At 42.4% G+C, this 25,245-nt stretch overlaps 1 protein-coding gene across 2 annotated transcripts in view; it reads left to right on the top strand.

Annotated features, from left to right (window-relative positions):
- plxna2 (plexin A2) overlaps window positions 1-25,245 on the top strand; it is a 139,694-nt gene that overhangs the window by 29,425 nt on the left and 85,024 nt on the right. The window lies entirely within an intron of this gene.

Here is a 25,245-nt window from a genome sequence, read left to right on the forward strand (position 1 = left end):
CTGGTTGCTTATGTCTCACTGTGAAAACAAAAAGTCGGTAAAGGTGAAGCCAATTAAGCTGAAAGGAGATCTGTCCATCGACACTAGTGTCGTTGTTACTTCATTACGTGAGAATGCAGACTACAACCCAACATGACAAAGGGTTCAACTTTAACATGATGATGTCCTACATTAGATTTATCTACCTATAAAATGCTATTTTCCCCCATTGCTCTTTTTCCCTCTCATCGTCACATAAGGTCTGAAGTTTTTCTACCACCTGAGCTCCAAATTTTAAACTTCCTACGGTGTGTGTGATTATAAGAAACATGTTTTTAAATCAAACGTTTCTCTCAACAAGACATTTGTCTCAAAGAAAATGTTTGTCTAATGAACGTACATGGGTATCGTTACCCGTCCAATGTTTTGAATATCTTCCCAATTGGCATGACTTCCACTGAACATTTTTGAGAGGTTTTTATGCATACAGATTAACTGGCAGGAATGGTTAACTTCCTCGCCACGTCTTTATTTTTTATTATTTTAGTCACAAACTTGCCGTCTGGTCATCTGTTTGGAGCCTTCTTCTCTCCCTACATACAGATTTTTAGCAGTACAGACTTGGCATATGAACAGCATGGTTTTGAGTCCTTTGTGTGTTTTTGTGTGAATGGGGACATTTCCTGAAATAATTACCCCGACTTGACAGATAACAAAAAGGGGAAAAACCTTTCTTTTGGGACAGGGCTTCAATTGGGTCAAATTAAAATACACAGGAAATAGGAAGTTGGGCAATTTGAACAAAAAATATTGTAAACCTTACAATCGTGAATATAACAATTGTGTGACGTTCCCTCGTGTTGAGTTAGTACACTGATGTCCTCAAACAAACAACAATCAGTAGGCTGGATTATTTTAAAAACTTGGCTTGGGTATTCAAATTTTAATTCAATCTTCCCAATCGCACATGCCCAACGCTAGTTTCCATGCTGTGATAATGCACGGGGGAGTAAATGTATTTTCAACCGGCAGTATCTAGTAGGTAGGCTGTTGACGTGTGGATGGCCCTCATTGATTTTGGAGGCCAGAAGGTGTTCACCTCAGCAGAAAGCAGCAAAGAAAAAAATCAATACTACCAGCCATGGCACATTTTTTGTTACATTTACAGCAAAACAAGCTACAATCATAACCAAACAGTACAGCGACAGCGTCGCTACATAAGCGAGGCTTTAGACCTAATGTTCTATTTAAATTCACACTTGCACTGATGCATCATCGCCACCCGGAGACAAGAGGACGACTCAGAGGAATCTCCTCAGGTCAAATTACCGAATAGCAATCCACTGCGCGCTTTACTCCAGTAACACATCAGCCAAGAATTGCATCATGCAAATTGGAGTAGTGCTTGCGTGCGGTGCGCAAAGCAGACATATCCCACGCTGGGGCCGACACTGGCGGGGAGTAACGACAACATTAAGAAGGAGACGAGCTGCTGGGAGCTCTTCCTTTGATATGGATGGAGACGGGGGCCACGGCAGCACATGTGAAATTGGATGTTAAAAGACATGCCGGCAATAGATGAATGGGGGCGTTAAAGGGAAGCACAGCGGAGGCACATTCCGGATTCCCCCTGCTCGAAGACGACAAACAACATCATCCATCCTGTGTGTCCCTCACCTAGACAGTTGGGTTAAGCACTATTCAACGTGGGAGCATATTGGGTTCAAGATTTAGTGGGATTTGATGCAGTGTTGTGTCTGGCAATTTTTTTCCCGCTATGAACTCACTTGGCCGGTCTCATACAAGAGCTGTTTTCAATAACAGCAGTGTCAGTGTCGTAGCATTAACTTTTCTGTCACGAGGAGGTCTGGAAGATCCCACCTTGTAGCCCCTAATCTAAACTGTTAGAATTAGTTCTCAGGGATGCTTCATACAGTTGTTCATAATCTAATGTTGAACAGGACGGAAATGTAGGTAGGATGCATGTGCGACTTGGAGCAAAGCAGTCATTTTATGATGATTGGAAGTTTCAATCGAATGGCTTGTACCACTGTTTTTCAGTCTTTGTGTCACCCTTGGGTCAAATGTCATAGCTATGCTTACTTAGTTGTCAGTTTCCCCAGCAGACAGAAGTTCAATTGGCTATTTGTGTCACTGTCTAAATTAATTGATTTGATAAACGTTTTGCATATTTGATTGCATACGCTTACCTTGTGTTTTGGCCCACATTAAACTACGTTTTCGGACTTGGCAATGCAGTATTCAGGCAGAAATAGCTCTGTCGGCAAATTCAAAGGTTTCCTCCCGTCACAGTGTGTGCTGGGTGTTTATGTTTGCTGACAGTCACAAGTCGACTTGCGCTGAAAGACTTCTGGCTTTTTATGCAGGAAGCTTTCAGCCTTGACGAAGATCTTCAGGGCTAATTAATCCTTCCCATCACGCGCTGATGAGTCATTTGCAGTCTGTTTGGACGTGACGCCAAGCAGCTGAGCTGGACCACTTCAGAGGGTGGTTCAGGTGTTTAACTGGGCCCGTGTCCTGTCGGGCTGGTTGGCATTACAGCGGGTTAATGGCCAGCTCACTTGGCTGCCAACACAGGATGGAAGAGTGTAAATTAGCGTGGCGTTGCCGAGGGCCGCAGCTGATCACGATGCTTAAAGGGTCGGGTGCTTGAAAGGCTCGTAAACGCACGCAGCTGCTCCCGCCGAGCGCTCCTGAACAAGTGGTCAACAACCCTTTCTTCCACCAATTTACACCCCTCCCCTAGCACCGAGACCACAGCGGGGAAACGTGGAGAAAGGCTCGCGGCAGCAGCTGAGGCCTGTAATAGCAAATAAATGAAATTTCATCCTGTCGGCAAAGTGCTCCGAACGACTTTCACAATAATACTTCCAAACATGCAGAAAGAACGCAGAGGAATAATGGTTCGATTTCCAAGCGGGCAAAGGCCTGATGAAGTAATTGCTTGCTTTTCAATCTGTAAGACATATATTGATCGTGTGGAATTTGATCAAGCTAAAATTTGGAAGTTAGGTTGTGTTGTCGCTCCAATTTGAAGCAACAGAGGCAAAATGATTTTTACAGTAGATGACTTAATTCATTCATTTTGTTTGTTGGTGCGAAAACGAATCCACACAGGCAGTAAACTAAGATGAAAGTGAAGCGCAGCACGGCAAAGTTAGTTGCAGACCCAATACATACAACACCCCAAGAAAATACACCTTTACTGTTAATGTTTGTAATTTGCTGAGTGTGAATGGAGCGAGGTCGCCCAGTCTAGTGAAGTTAGCGCATCACTGGACTGGTTTCACATGTCATTTATGTGTTTTGATAAAACGGACATGTGCATTTAAGTGTGACCCGCAGACTGTTTTGTCGGGAAAAAATAACAAGAATCAAATTAAAAATAATCGTTCTCACTTTCACCATACAAAATACTGTTTTGTCGAGAAAAAAATAACAAGAATCAAATTAAAAATCATCTTTCTCACTCTCACCATACGAAATACTGTTTTGTCGGGAAAAAAAAACAAGAATCAAATTAAAAATAATCTTTCTCACTTTCACCATACAAAAACACATGAATCAATTTAAAGCGTGCCCAAAGTTTGATTGCTCATCCCAATAAGTCAGCTCCATTTATAAAGCAAAATTGAGCAAAGCGCTGAAGGATGTGAGACAGCACAGTAAAAAATGAGGAAATTGAAAGGCAAAGAACAAAAAAAGACTGAGATTGGCAGGCTTTAACCTCTTCCTTTAACAGCACAATAAAACAATGATTCAATGGACAATCATTTCAGGAAGGGTATAAAATACTCATAATGCAAATATAAAATAGAGCATGAAATATTCAAATGATGTTCAAAATAAGCACGGCTCTTTTTGTGAAGATACGATTACTTATTTGAATCTTTATTTGCATTTTAAATGCTTCCATTGTGACAGCATGACTCACATTAACCCGATAAGGTGTCGCAATTACCATGAGGTATACCGTCGTCTACTCTCAGCCAATTTCTAAGGCTGTTTGATTTTCTTCTGTCAAAGTGGATTTTTCAAGTTTTAAAAGTCCAGCACAAAACAAATATGCACCTTTTATTATAAACCTCATGCAAATAAAAAAGCCATTTGTCACTTGATTTGAAGAAGGCAATTTAAATGTAGCTAAATGCCAAATACAAAATCGAAAATAATGTGTTTGAGCTTGTGCTTAGAATGCAAAACACATTATTACGCTCTCTGCTTTGCTGCCAATCATCAACACAATGCAAAACCTGATTCAAAAAAGCTTTCAGCCCTTTTACACTCACCCGGAAGTGAATAAATGCCACTAAATCTACTTGAGGGAAAGATATTTGCTTACAAAGACAAATTCAGTTATGTCAGGAGAGCTCTCGACGAAAAATATGCAGATAATTGGATTTAATGTTGGAAACATGGCAAAAAAACATGAAATAACTTAGTTTAAGGTTAGTAGATGGAAAAACTAACATTAACTTCTCAGAATATTTTTCTCTTCAAGCACTGTTTCATAAAAAACATTATTGTCCAACAAACCGGAACTACACTTTATAAAAATCGGTTACTGACAGGAACTTGTTTCTCTTGTTCCTACAGTGCTTTTTTTTCTTCATTACAAATTTGGGACCATCTAGTTGATCTGGTACTTGACTTTCAGTTGACCACCGTAACCTGCCTTCTTGGTTGTCTGTCGACCGTAATCCGGTAGTAGAGGACAAGGAGGGCGTCAGGTGTTTTTTTCATGTCATTCATCATCTCAATCGAGCAGATCTGGCCCAGACTCCCTCAAACACTTGGGTGTTAAGAGGCCAGTGGCGGTCTGAACACTCAAGCTAGCCTTACATCTTCTTTTACTCTCCGTCTCAGCCTTTTATTTTCTCAGCAAGGCCTTAAATGCGTCCCACTCCAGCTGGCTTGGTTCCTTCCCGATTCTCCGTTTCATTCTTCTCCTTCACCCCGTCCTTTCCCTATCGTCTTGCTCTTCTCTGTCTTTTCCTTCTCTGGCGCGACTATCACAGAGGCACATTCTACCCTGCAGTGATCTCATTAATCGCATTCAAACAGCTCTCTCTCCCGCCTCCGATCCGTCTCCCACTCCTTTTCTCCTCCACTAATTGCTTGCTCTTTTCTCTGCCGGTGTCTCCAAGGAAGCGTTTTTCATTATCTAACAACAGGAGACTAATGCTCATACAGTGCCTACATTTTCACTACACACAGATTCTATAATCGCAGCATTCATTTCGCCCAAAGACGTACAGCAAACGTAGCCGACTCCCAAAGGACGCTAAGAAGAAGTCGTGTAAATCCACAACTATGTTGTGTGCGGTACAACTCATTCAATCCCCACTTCCTATTTCTGCATTGAAAACTATAACTAGACAGATAGACGTCATATTCTTGCGACTGGAAGTTTGCTTTGGGTTTAGCAAATCAATTTGGAGTCTTACATTTGTTGAACAGTTCTTATCATCAAGCTTCAACGTACTGCACTGTATAGGAGGTTAAAATTCAGTTGAAGTATTCTATATTCAAATGTTACAAAATACATATTGAGGTGCATCTTCATATTTTGTTTAATCTCCAGCCAATGGAGTTACCAAGAGGAGAACATTTGAAATTCATAGAAACTCTAATCAGCTGGTGTTCTATTGATCTGTTCCCACAGAAACGTCTCAGTGAAGGTGTAGCCGTGTTTTTCTTTTCCCGAGGCTTAAAAGTCCCTGTAATTTTCCGCAATCAAAGGAAAAAAACGTCCTCTGTCAATCAATTAAACGTCTTGTCCTTTCAGTTCACAGCTGCAGTGAAATAAATGCGGTCTTTGGTGTCATTTCTCCGTCTGACCTTGCCGATGTAGACAAAGAGACAGACGAACACCTGATTTGGAGTCAAGAAAACAAGAAAAAACTAAAAATACATTAGCAAGCCACGTTGTCAAAGTGGATGGCTGGCCCAGTGCCAGACTTGATTGATTTGCTTTACAAAGCGCTTGAACGGGCCAGATAACTGTGATTAGCTAATTCATTACCGTTGTCTTTTTGAGTGCTCCAAAATTTGATTAAAGGGAGGTTGGAAGGACAAAACGAGAGGACGTCAACAAATACTTGGTAAACTTGGAGTAAAACGTGACCACTGGTGGAGTGAAACCTCGAAGCACAAGGATGCCTGGGGTTGTTTTTTTTTTTATCAAATATGTATTTACTGTACAATCAACAAATTATACATGACCATACACTTGTAAAGATGATTAAAAAAAGTGCAAAAGAAAATCCACACAGACAGTAAACTAAGATGAAAGTGAAGCGCAGCACGGCAACGTTTTAACTTGACAAATGACAAAGGTGTCCTATGATGGTGATTTATCTTGTGCCTGTGCCTCATTGGTACGTATTTTCTCAAAGTGTGTTGTTCCATCTTGATAGATTTGATAAATGTTACCAACAAATGCGGTCTACACCAAAGTTTACTGTTCAAGCTTGACAAGGCTCGTCTGCGGCTTCCGTCAGTCCCTCTGAGCGGCGCCTTTATGCATTTCTGACCTGACGCTGAATCTTTACGGTCGGCAAGCTCATCCTTCCGACATGCATCATTATTATGCTTATTAGGGTTTGTGGTAAAACGCCATGTCCCTTCTTATTTGGAGATGAAATACCACAGCCATGAGAGCTTGTCGTTCACCGCATGATCTGACAGTGATAGATTAAGGACCAGATATTTGTCCCTTTGTCTTGTTTTCCTTTCACTCCAGCAGCCTCTCCACATACTCTCGCCGTGTCGTTAAAACGCTTCATCTCTGTCCCGGGCTAACTGAGAGCGTGCCACCCGCTCCTCCAACCAAGCATCAGTCTAATAAAGTGTGATAAAGTGATAATAGCGTGTGATAATATTTCACCAGGGATAGTCATTCAAGCATCGTTTACCTGTTCACCACTTCCACCTTAATATGCAGAGAATATTTCATCCTGCAAGCCTACATGAACATTCCAAACTTCATTTGTAAACACTCTCACAAGTTTTGAGAAGGATTTCAAATACATTTGTAACACATAGGCTGTATTTCAAAGCAATAGCTTTATTTGTTTTATTTCATGGCAGTTTATTGTCAACTTTTAAAGATAACTTATTGCACAAATAATGCTTTGGGGGCTCGTTCAATAATGATCGCGATCTAATTTCATACAAGTGGAAGTCACAAGGGAATATTAGTAATTTTGACGGGCACCTGCATCACCAGAGTGCCAGTGCCCGTCCGCTGACATATTATTAGCGAGGTCGAGGTTTTCAAAGCACAGAGCCGGAGTGAGCGGCCTCCCTCCTTCATAGGTCAGCACCGTCACCACTGTTACTCATTAAACCCTAATGGTTAGCGGTTGGGAAAACACTATGGGGGCCTCTGGAAACTTGACTAAAGGCAAAGGTCAAGGCCAAACGTACGGGTCAAACCTCCCCAAGACTGAGATGTGATGATTTGTTTAAATTACAACACAGCTGCAGGCCAACAACAGTTGTCTATGACTCAAAGGAGCGGTTATGAAAGCCTCCTCAGAATAAATTGCTAAGTGTTACGTTGGGATCTGCAGCTTCGGTTGACAGCAGCTGTTAGCCTCGCAGGGTGTAAGGACTTGTGTGTCTCGTTTGAGTGCACGTGTGACAATGGGCCAGTGGTAAACTAGATGAACCAGTTCCAGGTGAGAGTTTTTGCCGGTTAGGCTCCAGAGGGCAAAGATCTTGTCAAGATCATTTGCATTTTCCTTCCCAAACTTGTGTTTGGTTTTCCACACTGGTTTTCCATATTGCTAGCTGCTACAATTTGAAAGTCACTAAAAAAAGCGTCTCTCACCCAGTCAGGTGGTCTCGGCTCTAGCTCATCCATGACCCTGTTCTGAGGATAAGAGATAAAAAAAAAATGAATAGATGGTTATAATAACATACCGTAGACTTTGGGTTTGCTTTTACCTTGAAAAAACTTTGGAAATAGTAAATCAAATTTGAAATGTAATTATGAGGGAGGCAGGTGTCTTAATATTTATTGTGTAATAAAATACATATACATCGCCCCACACAAGACCATTTGATGCGATTTTGATAAATTAAAATTTAAGCTTGCTGTTTTTGTAAACAGATCTGGTAAATTCCTAAACTAAAAGAAAACATTGTTTACTAGCATTGTTTTTAGAAGAAGTGGTACATTATTGTGCTAGCAGTCATTCTCTATTACCTCTATGGGTCCACTCCAAATTCTCTTTCAAGGTGCACATTTCAATTTTAGTCACCTATTTGTATGAGGGAGGTGTACGAGAACTCCCTTGATCATACATTGAAAGACACAGTTTCACTCTATTTCAAGAGTGTTTCATCACACGTGAATGCATTCACCCGTACGCATGGATACATTGGGGAGGGCTAGAAATGCTTGTGTCACGGGTTTTTAACCTAATGAGCCTGGATGGTTGTGGCTGGGTGAGCATTAGGGGCGGGAGGGGCAGCTATACGCTGTTTCTAGACCACGGGGGTCGTGGCGCTCGGCCCGGACGGTGCGGCGGATCGGATGACTGCTTCGGCTTGCCGGGCTCGTCGGCTCGGAAGAGGATAAGAGGGTGTTTGGGTTACGGCATGTCGAGACTGCTCATCTCTTTAAATAAGACGCTGTCGAACAAAATGCTGCTGATCAGATTAGCGGGGCGGATCGGGAGCCTCCGCTTGTTGTCGGAATGTACTGTCTGAGAATCTTGGCGAGGAGATGCGAAAGAGGAGCATCCAACTTTGTTAGGAGACAAATACACAAAATGTTTTTGCAGTTTCATGTCATTGTCTCCAAACTTGCTGGACATGTAAGTTAGTTCGACCTTCAATTTCCAGAGGACCGACTTAGTAGGTCAAAATGTACTTGTCGCATTGTCAAAACTAGTTTTGCTGCAAAGCACATTGACTTTCACCTCGTATGATGTTTGCATTACAATTCCGCAATCACACGACAGCTTCAAGATGTCTGCTAAATATTATTTTTACAAATTAACATAAAATCGTCCTTTGACTTTTTAAGGTCAGTTCTGACATCAATCAACTCCAAAGGTCCTCTACTATATTGTGAAACGCTCAGTTAGTACTCCCACCTCCCACCTTTCATTCTCCGCAGCTTTTCCATTAGCCGTGATGCTTGCAGGCCAAACGGCAATCCCTTATAAGGCCAGTCAAAGCCCCGATCTGGCCTCTTATTTCCAAATCAGATCTTCCAGTAACAGAGAGGGTTTATAAGGGATCAAGCTTGGAATGTCACACTGCCTCTCCATTGGCTGGGGAGTAAACCTTCAGCGAAGCAAACTTTTCCTCAACCCGAGCTCCCATCCTGTATTTTTTGCTTCCTTTTTTCACCGCTGCACATCATCCTAAACCGTCTCTCTTGTGTTCGGGGGGGTTGGGAGCAGATGCAGCGCACACTTGCTCAGATGGTTGCTCACTTTTAGCCAGTTGCGTATACAGAAAGGCAAACAAAAGACTAAGCCGCGTCTGAGCGCAAGACAAAAAGAGCGCGGTAAAGCCACATCGTACAAGTCTCTAGCAAACACTCTTAAAGCAGCCTCGGAGGAATCTGTGCTCCGGCAGCCATTGTACTCAAAAGCCCTTTTTTTCCTTTGCCATCCTCACGTGGTTCTTTCTGTCAGTCTCTGCTCACTCAGCATGTTTGCCATTACAATTTGATGTTTCCACAGGCCTTTCCCCTTCCTGCGCAGCTTAAATATGCAGCGTCGATGCGGCCTATGTGAGCGTGTGGTTTGTTGTTATAGAGGGTCTGTTTCTGATTAGAGCCCACCCTCACTAAGCTTTCCTTTTGCCGCCACATTTGGGGGGTTTTGCTTGGCAACGTGAAGCGTCAGAGAATCTCATCCAGGCCCTAATTGTTTTAAAAAGGCCGGCAGTGGTGACTTTCTGCTTGGCTCCTTTTGACGTGTCTTTCCGTCCTTTGTTCGCGTTGCGTTTGAAAGCACGTTCTCGCCGGGTTCCTCTCTCCTCTCCCGGGGTGTGACACGCATACACGGACGGATGAAGGGATGAGATGGGAATCTCATGTAGCCTACAAGGCTTATCTCCTCTGGGAGCTTTGGCAAAGCTCATTAACCTTACGGTAGTATCAACATGCTTCCATTAAAGGGAGACACCTGGATCCCGAGGGCCCAACAAGGAAATGACACGTCCGGTCTCCTTGTTCTCCATCAGCTTCCTTAACACCCTTGAGAGAAGGACTCATTACACCCGAGTCTACCCGGCTCATATATTGACCCTGGGGGATCCTTCTTGTAATGGTGGCATTTATTGATGTTGAAGTGTTGACTTTTCTTCCCACTCAGCTCTACTGGGATCTTCCTTGTGAATTTCCAAACTAATCCTGATGCCTAAAGACACCATATCAGGAGCACAGAGCCTTTAGAGGATGGACTTTTACGTGCGTTTTCTATATTAATTATTTTTTATTGCACAGTCTTACCGGCTGAGAGTGAGTCCCCAATTGACCTCACATATGTGTTCTTGAAATGAAGCCAGGGTACCCAGAAGGACAGAGAAGATACAGAGATTCATAAAGAAAATCTGAGGAATATTCCAAATAAGTATGATTGTCCCAGGACACCTTTATTAGGAATGTATTTCATAATCCAGACCAACACAATCTGCTCCTAGGAGGCTGGTCAATCAAAAAAAAAAAGTAGAAACCTTTAGAATAGGATAAAATAAAATAAAATTGGCATGATCTCGTAATATTATCTAACGCTATTGTCAAAGCATCCGCCGTCAAATTTCAAATTGATGTTCCCTGTGACGGCTTTCATGAAAATTTTAAAATGATTTCCTCAGTGTTACCATTTTTGATTCCCGCATGTGCCTTTTGTCGCTAATTAAAACATCTTTGCACAGTTTAGAAGAACTCAAAAGTGGTGGATAGTGAATACATGGTTAAGGAGCGGCTTTGACATCCCGTAGTTCAACTGGAAACACTGTAAGCCTCCGGTTCACTTGCAAGTCTCAGATTAGCAAAAGTCCTCTTTAGATCCGGGTCGGCCATTGAAATGTATACTGTGAGTAATTGCCAGTGAAAAGCCTAAATCTTATTTGCTGGTGTGGGCGATGCATCCCAAATCTGCGTTGTGGTTCCCCGGCTGGCGGCGCTTAAGCAGCTTGGTGAAGACTTAGCCTTTCTAACGCTCTCACCCATCCACTCACAATACGGCATGCAGATAAGCAAAATTCCAAAAGTACGGCGCCACCTGGCCATGCCACATAAACGCTCGGAAGATCAGATGATATGCAGATGGCTGCTTTTTTGCTGGCTGTCCATGTTTAATTTTTAACATCTCCCTGTGTGCTTTTCCCTTCACTTTTTCCTCCCATCTGTCCTGCCCTCTCCCATTTTATCACTTGCACTACCTATTCCTGGCTGTGAAGCATCCCACTGCATCACATCCCTGTTTTTTTTTTTCCATGGCACTGACCTCTTTGTTTCCTCCTGCCATCACCTTCTCCCTCCTCCGCCTTCCCCTTGCTGCTTGTATTTTTACATACGCTACGCACCCCCACCTCACCTTTCCTCTGTTTTGAGCCAAAACTGCATTTCATCACCGCAAAGAGGCTCAAACTTGGAAATAAATGAGCTTTTAAAGGTAGCGCACATTACAAAGCCACTAATTCTAATCTAGTGTGGAACATATGGGCGGCTGTCTGACACTGGACTCAAATGTGGACTGAAGCCAGTTGTGGAATATTTCGAGGCTATTTTATTTAATAAGCCACTACTTTTGACTTGTGTGTATGACTTTTGTCCTCAAAATATTTTGCAACGTCTCATTCTGACCAAAATGAATGGATAAACTAGGGAGGAATTAATCTAATTTAGTGTCATAAATCAGATGTCCAAATTATTTTTCTCATAGGAAATAATATAAATTATGTGTTTTAGTGTCTAACAGTCGGCATTATAAAACAAATATTTGCTGCATTGGCAATGTTTTAAGTAAAACGTTTTTAACATTAAGACCTTAGGTCTGCTTTTGGGTGCAATATACCACACACACACACACACACACACACACACACACACACACACACACACACACACACACACACACACACACACACACTCTTTCTGTGTTGGAGGTCTATGTGGCCTTCATTTTTCTATAATTGCTCACTCACTTATTAAAATAATGTCACTCGTATAAATATTCGATGTGTAGATCCTTACAGGCCACCAACTTGATTGTTAAAGCGAGTCAGCAAATCCCGCTCCAAGCCATCTTGCTCTATTTGTCAAAAGCACTGATCCAATTTTGGAATGCAATCCTTTGATGGACTCAGGGACAAATTTCCGAAGGTCAGCGGTGAGCCAAGCGGCGGCCCATGGTCAACACCTGAGTGGAATGTGGCCAGAAAAGCTCTTTACTCATTGCGCTTTCTGTCAATGGAGAGATTAAAAACGACTCAAGACTGGCGCGCATTCTCCCTCAGCGTGCGCTACTCGTGCTTTTAATGAAATGCGTGTTACATTGTGCTGCTCACTGTGTGCCTCGGTGTCCTCGCGAAGCATGTTAGAATGCCAAGCAGCACAATAAGTGCTGACACGAGATTCTTTTTCGCCGTCCCTGCGCAGGTAATGGCTCGTGCTCGTGCCGCTGCCTGCGGCCAGCCGGAGGAAAAATGACATTTACTGCCAGCGTAACTAGCTCATTAGCTTCTTTCTCCTTTTGCGCACCGATGAGGATGATGACGGTAGCGCTATATTACTACCCCGTTTGCTTGGCCCGAATCTTTTTTTCAAACATGATTTAAATATTCCCATTATTTTAGAAAGTGGCTTTGCCTTGCTGTTGCTGCATTTAAATTGCAACACTGAGTGAATACAGTATAGTCATGCCATTCGTTGTTCATAGTTAGTTTTGGCCTTCTCCTCCCCACATTCAGTGAAGTCGGCTTTTATCTGATTGGCTCTATTGTTCAGCGCACTATTCAATTTGGGTGTCCTTTCCTCAAAGACAAGGGGCATGATTACAAACACATGCACACACACATTTATGTCTCCAGACGGCTACACGTCACAAAGATGTTTATTCATTTGATTGGAGGCATTGATGCAGCACTGAAAGGTCTAAAAGAGATGTACTTCAACCAAGATAGCATGTTCCACTGCCATTGGTAGCCCAACAAAAGTGATTCAGTGCAGATTGGTAATTTTGCTACTGTTTTTAGATGTGCTAAAACTGAACCAAACTGCAAACATTGCTGTTTTTGAGTCGTCCAACAAACTTTTACTCAAGCCAGATTTCAATTAGCATCTACCACTCTTAGTCGTGCAATGAGCGACTGTCAGCTCCCAAACGGTCATCTGAAATTTTATCGCCCATGCCAGTAATCTCACGGAGTTACAACTCGCATTTTAATGTGCAAGTCTTTCCCCCTCGCTGCTCCTGTGCAAAGTAAATAAACATTAACGTAACTCGAGTTTTAAAAGGTGTTGGTGCCTCGGTCAGTCATGACTGATAAGGGAAACACATTGCTTTGTTGACATTGATGTGTTTAGTGTTAGGATTCCAGTTTACAAACAAAGGAATCGTCTTCTTGATTTGTTTGACAGCAACAATTTTAGGCTGGAGCCTATCCCAGCTGACATCAGGTGGGACATGCAACCCTGAACCAGCCAGTCATAGGGCACATATAGAGACGAACAACCAGTCACACCCACTTGCACACCGTCACTGAGCGGGAATCGATCCCATGCTGCCCGCAAACAAGTCAGCAACATATTGTATATATTCTTCTTGCTGTGGCTTATAACACTTCACGATGTGTCTGTTAAGAGCCATAGGGAGGTGTTAGGTGTGTGAACTAAACAGTCTGTGGTTTTTCTTCTGCCATCCCATAAGAAGTGGATTATACTGCACACCTCGAAATAAACACTCTCTTCTCCACCTTTCCTTGTCAATATGTACCCTCATTTTGGACAGTATGATAAAGCACTGTGGCTTCTCCGTCTTGACCATGAAATGAATTTCAGATATTGAACAGCCCCCTTCTCCAGGAAGAATTCACATAATTTGTTTTTCTTTGACGCTTTTTTTGAATTTGCTTCAGTGGTACCAAAAGTAGTGCCCAGTCGGATCCATCTGTGCCTCCCACCAGATCGGAAGTAAGCAAACATGCAATGCTGGCTGAAGTTGGTTTATTTAAGGTCTTGCAATTCAAAATGAAAACCGGCATCATTATTGTTTAAGTCGCTGCGGATTTAAGACAGTGCAAGTGAGCCATCTTCTTTTTCCCGACTGCTTTGTTAGCTCAACGTCTGCAGTTTGAGCTCTTAATGACAGCCTTTCACTTTTTGTAATGATGGCGGGTGCATGTGCTGGCGAGCTCACGTGGGAGACCTTCTGTCTTTCAGCGGTCCCTTTCTGCTTTGTTAGACATAATTTGGGTCTCTAAGGAAATTTGGGGCATTCTCCTTAATCCATCATGAGAAAAATAGTATTGTTACTTATATAGTGTTTTGACATGCAGTTCTTCTTCAAATCCCCAACCACAGTCAGAGATTGACAGGCAATTAAATTGAAGATGTAGCCTACCTCTCGTACCTGAAATCTGAAATATGACGACTGGTACCAAGAAACTGATAGGCTCAACATGTGAACGCAGCCGAATGTGTCCAGCAGATGAAAACAAACATTGACAAGGTACCAAAGTTAAAGATGCTTATTCATCAGCTGCGGGAACCACACAATGCTGCTGTGTGGTAAACTTCATTATGCCTCCATCGCTTCAAGATCATTTTGACAGTCGACCTCCATTCATCCTTCGCAAACTCACTGACTTGCACATTTTTCCTGTAGAATCTATTCTAGCCTGTTCATACTTTCTGTAAGACCAAACCAAATGCCTTGTCCCTTTGAAGGCACCTAAATCTAAATTGCATCGGGCACCATGCTGATAGCCAGATGTCCTGATATTGACCACTGCCACTTCTACATCAAGTTGGGTGATTTCTAATTGCCCAACCCTTGCCAGTGGGTCAGACAAGGTTCTTCAGTGAAACTAAATAGAAGATTCTAGTACCGGTCAGGTGAGACTGCATGTAGCGTTTACAAGTTCTAGGTGGCTTTCAATCATGTTACCTTAAGATCCAATCCCACTGAGAGGCAAACAACTCCAAGTGATTTTGAAGACAGCAAATATTGCCACGGCAATAACGACTTGTCAGGTTTGCCCATCCCGTCGCGCCGTGTTTTCTCACAACCCATTTTTTCATTTAAACGGGACTACCATAGCTGCTCAGAACATAACAGCATGGCCCACACCAATGGTGAGCTGTACTGATGTGAACATTACATGAGTCAAATTCACTAACAATCGAGCATTCATGGAATGGCGACGATGCATGTTGTTATCCCAGCCTCTCAGCATGAACTCTCCAAGTGTAGTTAACATGTATGAGAGTGGATTAACATGGAAGCCTCTCTCCTCAGGCGCACTTTGTCACAGATCTGTCAGGTCTCTTGGAGACCCTCATAGCACAGCGCTCTCATGTGTCAAAGGAGACTGCCGTGAATTCACATTCACAGGCTCATGCTTGCGCACAAACAAACCCCAGCACGGCTAGGGCATGGGTCAGGGCTATAGTTTTGCATCTTCAGCTCAACCCAGAGACAGATTTACTGAGGCTGAAGCAAAGCAGCACACGAGGTCTTGGTGTGTGTCTCATTACAGCACTTCGGAAAAAGAATATGATTCCAACAGGCAAACATGGCCGTGGCAGTGTGATGGTTGGGGCTGCTTAGCTTCTTCAGGACCTGGAGGACTTGCTGTGATCGATGGAACCATGTATTATAGTCTTCACAGAAAATCCTGATGGAGAATGTTTGGCCATCAGTCTGTCACCTCAAGCTGAAGCGAATTTGGTTTCTGCATCAGTGCAACAATCAAAAACAGATCAGCAAGTCAACTTCTGAATGGCTTGAAAAAAAAAACCCAAAACTAAATGAATTCTTCAGAGTGATGACGTTAAAGTCCACACTTTAATCTGATTTAAATGCTGTGCCATAAGCTTTGACAGGCCATAAATGCTCAAACTCCCTCCAGTGTTGATGAATTAAAGCAATTTTTCAAGTGACAAAGATGAAAAAAATGGACACTTATTTATACCACTATATATAGCTTATTAGCAATCAAGTTTTGCTCGACATATAATAATCATGTTCACTGGCAACATGTCATTTGTTGGCCATTCTATGAAATGAAAAGAGAGCCGCATGCTGTTGTTTTAGTTTGCTCTTTGTGCTTCACTACTGTGGCTATTTAGAGAATATCCAAGCTCTGATTTGTGACCATTAAGGCTAAAAGTGCTGCGTATTGACTAATCAAGCTACACAAATCGCCAGATCAGCTTCTTCTGCTTGATTGATCTTTTTACAGCTATAAAACACCCGTGCTTTAATTTGCTAATTACACCCTCTGATCCCTTAGTCGCCATCTGTTGTTTGATGCCTTGCGTTTTGCTGCCTCACTGAGCCCCGTTTCAGTTTCCAACTCACTGTTTGTGCTGTCCCGGTTGAGTAACTCAAAAAGTGCTTTGGTCACACGAGGGGCTGGCTGAGCAACCGCACGGAAAGCCACATGCTTTTGTCAGGTCTTATTGAAGAGCAAAAGATTTTTAAACACAGATAATGAGGTGATTTTTGTAGTTGTTCCCCTTTAAAGCCAGTTAGGAGCACGAAGAACAACGACATAGGTCAAGGTGTTATGGATTACGGAGGTCAGTCATACTCAACTGAATGATCCCACCTAAAAATGGTTAGTTGATGACCTCTTGCATCTGCAAGGATGCATTCATAACCACGGTTTTTATTAAGGGTCTCATTTGGTCATAGTTGTAGGTGCAGCACCAGTATGTTCTGTAAATCTGACAGACAGACAGATATGGCCTTCTAGGTTTTACAAACACAATTTTAAGTGCAATATAAAGCAGGATATCTTCTTATTTTATACACGGATGAATGGAAAAGAGCTCAAAATGCAATTAAAGGCATATCCTCTTCCTTTAAATATGCTGCCTATTGGCCTACTTAAAGCTCTGTCTTTGTGACATCTCTGTGTTCACATTGAGGCAAATATGAAGGGTTGCACATCAAGCCAGTGAAGCTTTGGAGGAGTTATAATAGATTAAATCAAATCAAATGGGAAAAATATAGGCAATGTCCCACTCTACCCGATTCTCTAATGCCCATAAGCAGCATGTCAACCTGGGCCCTCCCCCAGTGCAAAGTTGCCCCCCCCCCCCTGCCCCCATTCTCTAAATTCTGGGAGGGAGACACATGCCCGGTTAGTTCCACCCAGCAGTGTGCCTGCTTGTATTGAGCTTTCACTGGAGATTATTGTTGTTGAATTATGGAGGGCCTCCCTTTTGGACCCATCTGTGGCAGGACCTGGAGGCAGCAGCAGTGGGCCTCCCCGCAACTGCTGAGGTGTGACGTGCTAACCATTCTGGCTCCACCCCATCCTTAGTAAACTTTAAACATCTGATGCTCTTGAGTCCCTGTTTGGATGGCAAAGTACAACACCATTTATAGTCATTTGCCTTTTGGCTGCTTTTACAAGCATGTCGGCGAGAGTGTGAGATGGACACATGAGACGTACGTATGAGGGGGATCAGATGTGTTTTGTGTGTTTGAGGGTGGGGGGCATCCTCCCTTTTCCATGTCGTTGCCTGTCTGCTCAACCTAGTCATCCTGCCCTCAGGATGCTGCATTCCTCACGTCCACCTAAACCCAACTGACACCCCCCACAATCACCCCAGCCCCCACATGCAGCTGTCTAGCCTGAACCCCCCCACCCAGACCCCATGCATGGGCTCATTGAAGGGGGACACACGAGGCTGGAAGACCCCAAGAGACTGTAAAGCATTTAAGCATAAATAAATGTTTGCACGCTTGTACACACACGCACACGTGCACTTTAATGTATGCGGGATGGACGCACCGTACGTAGATTCAGATCATATCTCAGTGACACGCTATTGGCTGAAGCAAAGAAAACAATAAAAATCATGTCCTAAGGTCCCTCTTCACTTTTCAGTTTTTTGAAAATATGAACAAAAGTAAGCTCAGTTTTGACCTTGAATGACCCCTTTTGCCCCGCCCCCCTAACCAGACGCTTTAAAAAAAAAAAAGCAAAAAAAAGCATATGGCATTCGCCGCTCTGAATTATCACCTCTGAGCCCCCAAACACATAAAAAATTGTCTGGGGACAACAGTGGCAAAGTCATCACGCTTCCACATTTCCTTTGTCTGTAATAAGCATTTTAGACAATTAAAAAGATACAGACAACAAAAAAACAAAGCTGCCCAGAACCCTGATTGGCGTTGCGACTGTCTTGGCTGCCAGGAGACTAAAGTCCCCTGGTTTATTCTGGCATGACAATGCTTTCTTGTCATTCTCGCCATCTGTAGTTTTGTCTGACACATCGCGCTTTAGCCGTGGGACGTTTCACGAGACATTTTTGAATATTTATACTATTCCGACTCAGCAGACAGAAAATTTGTAGTAATTTAACAATATGGTGTGCAGCTATGATGTCTATCACGTGACACAAATTGGATTGTTAGTACAGTGATTACAGAAATAGTTTGTTTTATGTCACTTAATTTTCTCGAAATTTAATGTTAGCCTATTCATTTTGTCTACTTTCAACAAGAAATTCCTTGCTCTTGGACTGGTTCAAATCGTATCAAATCATCTCGTAATCTCACCGAATCAAACCAAATCGAACTGTTAAAGTGTACGGTCCTTGAATTGCTTTGCACCCCATGCGTCGAAATGTGTATCGAATCATTTATTGGAACGATGCACACAACTAATCTGCTCTTTTTGACCTTCTCACATGACACTACTTTCGGTTTTTGAACTCGGTTAACGTGATGAAATCCATAACCATTTGGGGGACTCCCCGCTGCCCCCCCAAATGGTTTGTGTCTTTGTTCTAAACCCTTTATTGTTGTTTGTGTCATCGAGGGAAATGTGGTTCACACAAAGAAGACAGCTAGCGTGCCGTGTGGAGATATTTGCTGCCTTTGACAAAAATTGCATTTGATTACAATTGCTGACTTGGGCTTCAAGAGCACAGCGCTTGCGGCTCACTCATGTTGAACTCTGACCTTTCCCTCGTAATAAAACCTTGGAGGAGGGCGCGCGTGTTTGTGTGTGTGTCTCACCCGTCTGGCCCCACGAAGACGAAAAAAAAAAAAGAACTCCCCGCGTCTGCCAAAAACCGTTAGCTAACTAAACAAGCGTCATTGGTCCTTCTCTTCTGTCTTATTCACTTCCCACATATGGACACAGTTAGTCTTTTGTCATCAGGGGGACAAAGATGGGGGAAGTTAAGAGGGAGGTTAGGAAGATAATATTTTAATGTTCTACGTGCTGTGAAGCTGGAAAGCAGAGCCGCTAACATTGTCAAGCATTAGTGTGGTTTAAATAAAAATAAAAAAATAAGTAATGACTTTTCCAGAATTAGGTTTAAAGGCCATTTGTTGGGATAACAGGAAGCCACAGAGCTAAGGGGGATTTGATTCACACAACCCAAACACGGAGCCGTCTGGCCGGACTCTGTGGTCTTCCAGATGGAAAGAAAAAAAGTTTGACATGAGGACTTTTAGTTGTGTTCGTCCCGTGTTTGACAGTTCGCTCTTCAAAAGGATTAAAAGACCTTGAATCGTTCCCAAGTGAAAAGCGTGAAAGCAGATTAGTATGTCCGATTAGCAGGATGATGTCACCCTTAAACGTGCTCATTACACGGAGGTGCGACAAAGACAAAATGACACCCGTAACGTGCATCCTTGTTGTATTTCACACCAGTTTCACACTTTTGATTCTCCAAAAAGTCTCACAATTTTGAAACAAACTTTTGGAAGAATACACAGCTTGAAATGAAGAGCACACAAACGCTTTGATGTTGAGCCGTCATAATGTGTGATGTCTGAAGAGATGTCAGCATATTACGCCAGTCTCCAGCTGAGCGAGCATCCAAAGAATCAAATTTTCAAGTGCCTTTTGCTTTCCCTTTGGATTTTTTATGATGCCCCCTACGAAAGGTAGCAGTGATGGCAAAGAGCAAAACTGTGATGGTGACTATAAAAGGAAATGAAATTTTATTGAGTCTCACTGCAACTACAAAAAGACACGCATTTCCATTAGTTTTTACTGAAAAGAAAATGTTTCCAAATTTGAAATTGGAGGTAGACCACCACCCCAAAACTGGTTTAGTTTGACCTTAAATGTTCCCCTGCAGTTTATTAAAGTAAGACATAGGTCACAAAAACTGGTTCATTTCAAGGAAGCCGTTAATCCCTCAGGTGATATGGGCATGAGTCAGTCAGGCTAGACAGCAGCAAAGATCATGTTCACCCCTCTGAGAGTCTATCAGAGCACAGATAGTCTCTGTGAGCTGCTCTGTGCACACTGAGACGAGCTCCCACAACCCTTTATACCCATGTTTTTGATAGTAGAAAAACAAAATACAATTTGAGTAATTTATTTTTATTAGTTTTTCTTGAATTCTTCATGACTGAAAGTGTCTGGTGACTATCTCACCTGAATTCAGCCAAAAGGACAATCTTGCCAATTAAAATGCAAAGTAAAATGATTCATGTTTTAAGATAAGGAGAAAAAGTACTCTTTATAATACTACTTAACAAAGACATGTAGTTATAACAAAATTAAATGGAATATAAGAAATGAATGATTTACTCATTGCTTTTCCTTCTGGTGTGCACGGCTTGGCCACCAGGGGCAGTATAATACAGTCCTGCAGGCAGAGACAAAGAAGCTTTTCCAAATACTTTAAGTAACTCACTCTGTGTCGATGTGTTGTTTAAAACTTCATAAAACCGCCACATAGATGCTATGTTGGTTTCGGAATTTTTGTTAGCATTAGGCTGGGACAATTTTCTAAAAGCAAACAGTGGTTGTTTTAAATACTAAATGTGTAATCTAGTTTGTTTTATATCTAGTTTGACAATGAATTTGTGCGCGTGGCATGAGAACAGCTTGAAGCCAAACTGAATTTGAATTCTTCCCGACCTGTCAAACTGTTGCTTATCGTAAATTCAGTTTACTCCCCCTTGTAGTCGGAGCCAAAAAATTATTTTGTGATGTAATATTCGAAATTCTAAAAAGCTGACACCTACTATATGATGTGTGGACATTGCCAGCTATGGAAGTGGAAATTAACATATTACAAAATCAAACCCTGCGGCATACATAGCCTACTGTATACTGGGACAACCCAAGTCGGCCGGCTCAACGTCATCACATCACTGTGCATGGAAACACACAGAATATCATTTGCATGTAAATGAAGAAGCCGTTGGTTGAAATCCTTAAAGTTCAGCCCTGAAGGAGCATAGGTACTGCTTTGATGTAACGACTCACCCTCTCTGCAAACACGTGATTATAACACACTGTTTTCACAACTTTGAAGTGTAATTTTTGTTACCCTGGGAAAACGCATTGATCGAGGATCCCATCAAATGATATTTCCTCCTGTGGTGCGTCTTACACATCCACGGTGGCCACACACACACAGGCAAACACGCAGGCTACTGACCGGCACTAATGCTCTAATGGCGCTGTCCTACATATTTGCTCAGCAAGTGTCTGTTGGCCACTTTTTGCTCAGTCGCTGCATGCTGGAGGCAGACTTGAAAAAGATGGGAGAAGGTTGTCTCCAGGCTGCAACTTATTTCTCCTCGCCTGTTGCCACTCTAAGATGACACTACTGTATTTTGTGAAGGATTTAATTACATTAACTAGCATAACAAGCAGGGCTGTGTCCCCTAAATGACTACTGTGCCAGGAATGTTCAAGTTGACAGTCATCAACATGTTTTAGTGACAAAAAGCAAAGACTTGAAGTTAAGGGAATGGTTTGTGAATGACTCATGAGGGCCACCTTAGCCAGTTACTGGCTCCCGTCAGAACCTGACAGAACAGAACCGAGCTGAGCCGAGATGTCTTTTGTGTGGGCTTCCATTCATCCATTTGCCCTTAAATCCTTCAGTGCTCCTGTCTGCATGAGGAAGAGTGAAACAGACGCTTTGTGGTTTGATGGAGGTGGCTATTGACCCAGTGAGGCGATGAGGATGGAATACTAATAGACTTAATGGAATTAATGTGGCTGTCACTCTTGCTTGGTGGGCGGAGCTTCTCCGCTCCTTCCTGGCAGAGGTTTTTTATTTTTTTATTTTTAGTAACTGTTATTGTTACCTTCCTATTCAGCATTGATTCATGCTGAGCTGCGTCCTACTGCTAGTCTCTTGTAAAGCACCCCGATCAGCTTTGATAACGGCGCTTTGTTGCAAATGTCATTTGTTCATTCACTTATTGATTTATAAAGTGGCTGTGATCCATTTGTCTATTTTTCTCCTGCCATCCTTGCGCACAGGCCAGGCTTGCGCATTGCACATGTGCACCACCTGTGTTTGTGAGTCAGTGTGTGTGTGTGTTTTTGATTCCTCGCCCCAGGCAGTCTGTGTGTTTGTGTCTGTGTGTGTGTGTGCGTGTGTGTTTTGTGTGTGTGGTTTTGATATTCGAAGCAGTGTATTTAGTGCCACCAAATTAGCATACTTTAACTGGTTTGCTCTATTCTTGCCAGATCGAGGCTGGCATTGAATTCTGGCACAAGATTGTTGAGCAATTTTAAAAAGCTTTAGAGGAGATTCATAGAGTGGCTAACTCGCACACTAACATGCGCAGTCCTTATTTGGCTCAATCAGACTCTTTGTATGCTCATCATCTATCCACAGTGTGTATTCCTCCACTGTGAGTCAATTGTGAGATTATAAAATGAATACCAGCCTTATTTTAAATTTCTCCTACGTCACAGAGAAAGATAATTTTTCATAATCTTTTGTCATTATGTTAAATGTAATTCAAATGTCAAATGTACTAACGGTATCAGTATCAGTGAGTGCACAAAAAAATTATACTCATATTGATTAATCATCGAAATATGCATTCCGCAGTATCAACTCGACATGCTTGAATTCTACAAACAAAATGCTTCATTATCAAAATATCCCACTTTTTTAAGCGATCTGTCAGTCTGTGTTGGGGTCTGTCGCTCTGTCTATCTATCAAAAGCAGTGACACTCAGACAGTCCAGTGATACCCATTTTCAGATGGTTCCCCACTGATCATATTAGCACAGGTTACCATGACAACCTCCAGAGGGGTTGGTCTGCTTTTCTGAAAGCATGTTGAATGGGGTCAGACAATACAGGCTATCCCCGATCGTGGCCTTGCAAAGGTCTGATTGGATAACCAGGCCCCCCCCCGCAGTTCATCTCACTTTCTTGTCCCCTCTTACAGTGCTTTTGCTGCTTAACAAGGTGAGAGGTTCACCAGTGTTGTTTTTTCTTATCCCAGTCTCAATGGGCTTATCAAAAGGTAGTCGAGTTCTTAAGGCAAGAGGCAAAAGGTTGTGACATCGCCATCTGTGCTGTTCTGTTGTGGTATGCATTGGACTAAGGATAGTGCAGGCATTAGTTTATTTAACGCATATTATGTTGTTATCATGATGTCATTCTGGGTCAGGATAAGTAAGGCATTCAGGTTGGCCCGGCTCCAAAATCTGACAACTCTGAGCTATGAAAATGTTGTTTCCACGGTCAGGACTAAAGCTAAAAAATAGTCTGCGCAAACGGCTTGTACCAAGCTAACTCAATGACAATGTAACAGTGCAAATATGGCACCAGACATACATAAAATATACCTAGTTAAGAGGTTTATTCTGTCTCCCTGCCTATCCATATTTCCGGCAGTGATGCTTTTCCCCATCCGCACCCTTTGGTCTTCCTAAGGAGGAATATGGAGAACATACGCGCTTGCAGGAGTTTTTATAAAAGATGACCTACATTATCACAGCCTTGATGAAGAAAGACATCATTGGCTGTCGAAGGCTTCAAGCGATCTAAAGTTAATCAACCACTCGCTCATCAGCCAGGGGAATTGTTCCTTAATAGTTATATCAAACGCTACATGAAATATACAGTGACATTATTCAAGATCGTACAGGTATGACGACATTATGCTTGTGTTTCTTTTTGCTGTGAATTTCAGCTGACTATTTTGTATGAAATAGCTGTCGTGTAGCATTCCTACACATTTAAAAATGTCCAGCCTGAAATCCAATCTAAGATAAATAGGGTTTATTGACAAACTTGAAACTATTAATCCTTGCTCTATACTTCTGTCATTTTTGTCTCATAGCGACTGATACAAAATTTTACTTTTTCTAATTATACACTATAATATATTGTATTTTAATCTTAATTTATATTGGGATATTTATTGCAAAAATGACTTTATTTGGTCCAAATTAACATAGAACTAGGTTATGATACAGATTTGAATTATACTTAGTTACCAAAACATTGTATTTATTATAGCAGTAGTGGCATTTTAATGTTCTTTTCGCAACCCTTGTCCTCGACTGGATATTACAACCATATTGCGGCCTCATCTGTTTACATACGGCACACTATACATAGAGTTGCTTCTCCATCCAGACACTTTTGAATACTAAAGAGGAACTCTAGCCATCCGTTTTCTCTCCCCATGGAACTCCTTGGCCCGCATCCATCACGAGCACATGGCCCTCTGGTAGGTGTTTGGAGCTAAATATAGACCTCACATGGTGCTTCATTCTTCTGCTGCGATGTTGTAATGTCTGTGTTTGGACTGACTACTATTCAGGCCTGTTTTCATCCAAACATGGCTTCCGTGGTTTCTGATTTTGAGTCGACGGGATATTGGGGAGGAGGCGGGGGAGTGGGGGCTGCAAGTGAAGAGAAAGTGCTGGTGTAATCACGTTTTAGGTTGTAAGTTACGGCACCGACGGCAACATTACAGCGCTCAAATGGAATTGAATGGCTTGTGGACATGATGTAGATGGCTGCTCGTCAAGCCTTGGTGAGACTTTGTTCCAGAGGATATTTGTAGAAGCGGATTGGCTAACGCGGTTTGAGTTGGCTCATAACTTGCAGCTTGTAGCCCCCCTTTCTTCTGCAATCCTGTGTAGTATAGAAAATGGATGGATGGAATAAATTTGGTTGGGGGGGCAGATATTGGTCTATTCTATTCATGTTGGCCATTTAAATACAGAAAGTCAGGCCCCAATAATGTCATTATTAAAGGTAGTGTTAACACACTATCTATTTCAAAA

Source organism: Syngnathus typhle, linkage group LG2, assembly GCF_033458585.1.
Source record: "Syngnathus typhle isolate RoL2023-S1 ecotype Sweden linkage group LG2, RoL_Styp_1.0, whole genome shotgun sequence".
Classification (NCBI taxonomy): domain Eukaryota; kingdom Metazoa; phylum Chordata; class Actinopteri; order Syngnathiformes; family Syngnathidae; genus Syngnathus; species Syngnathus typhle.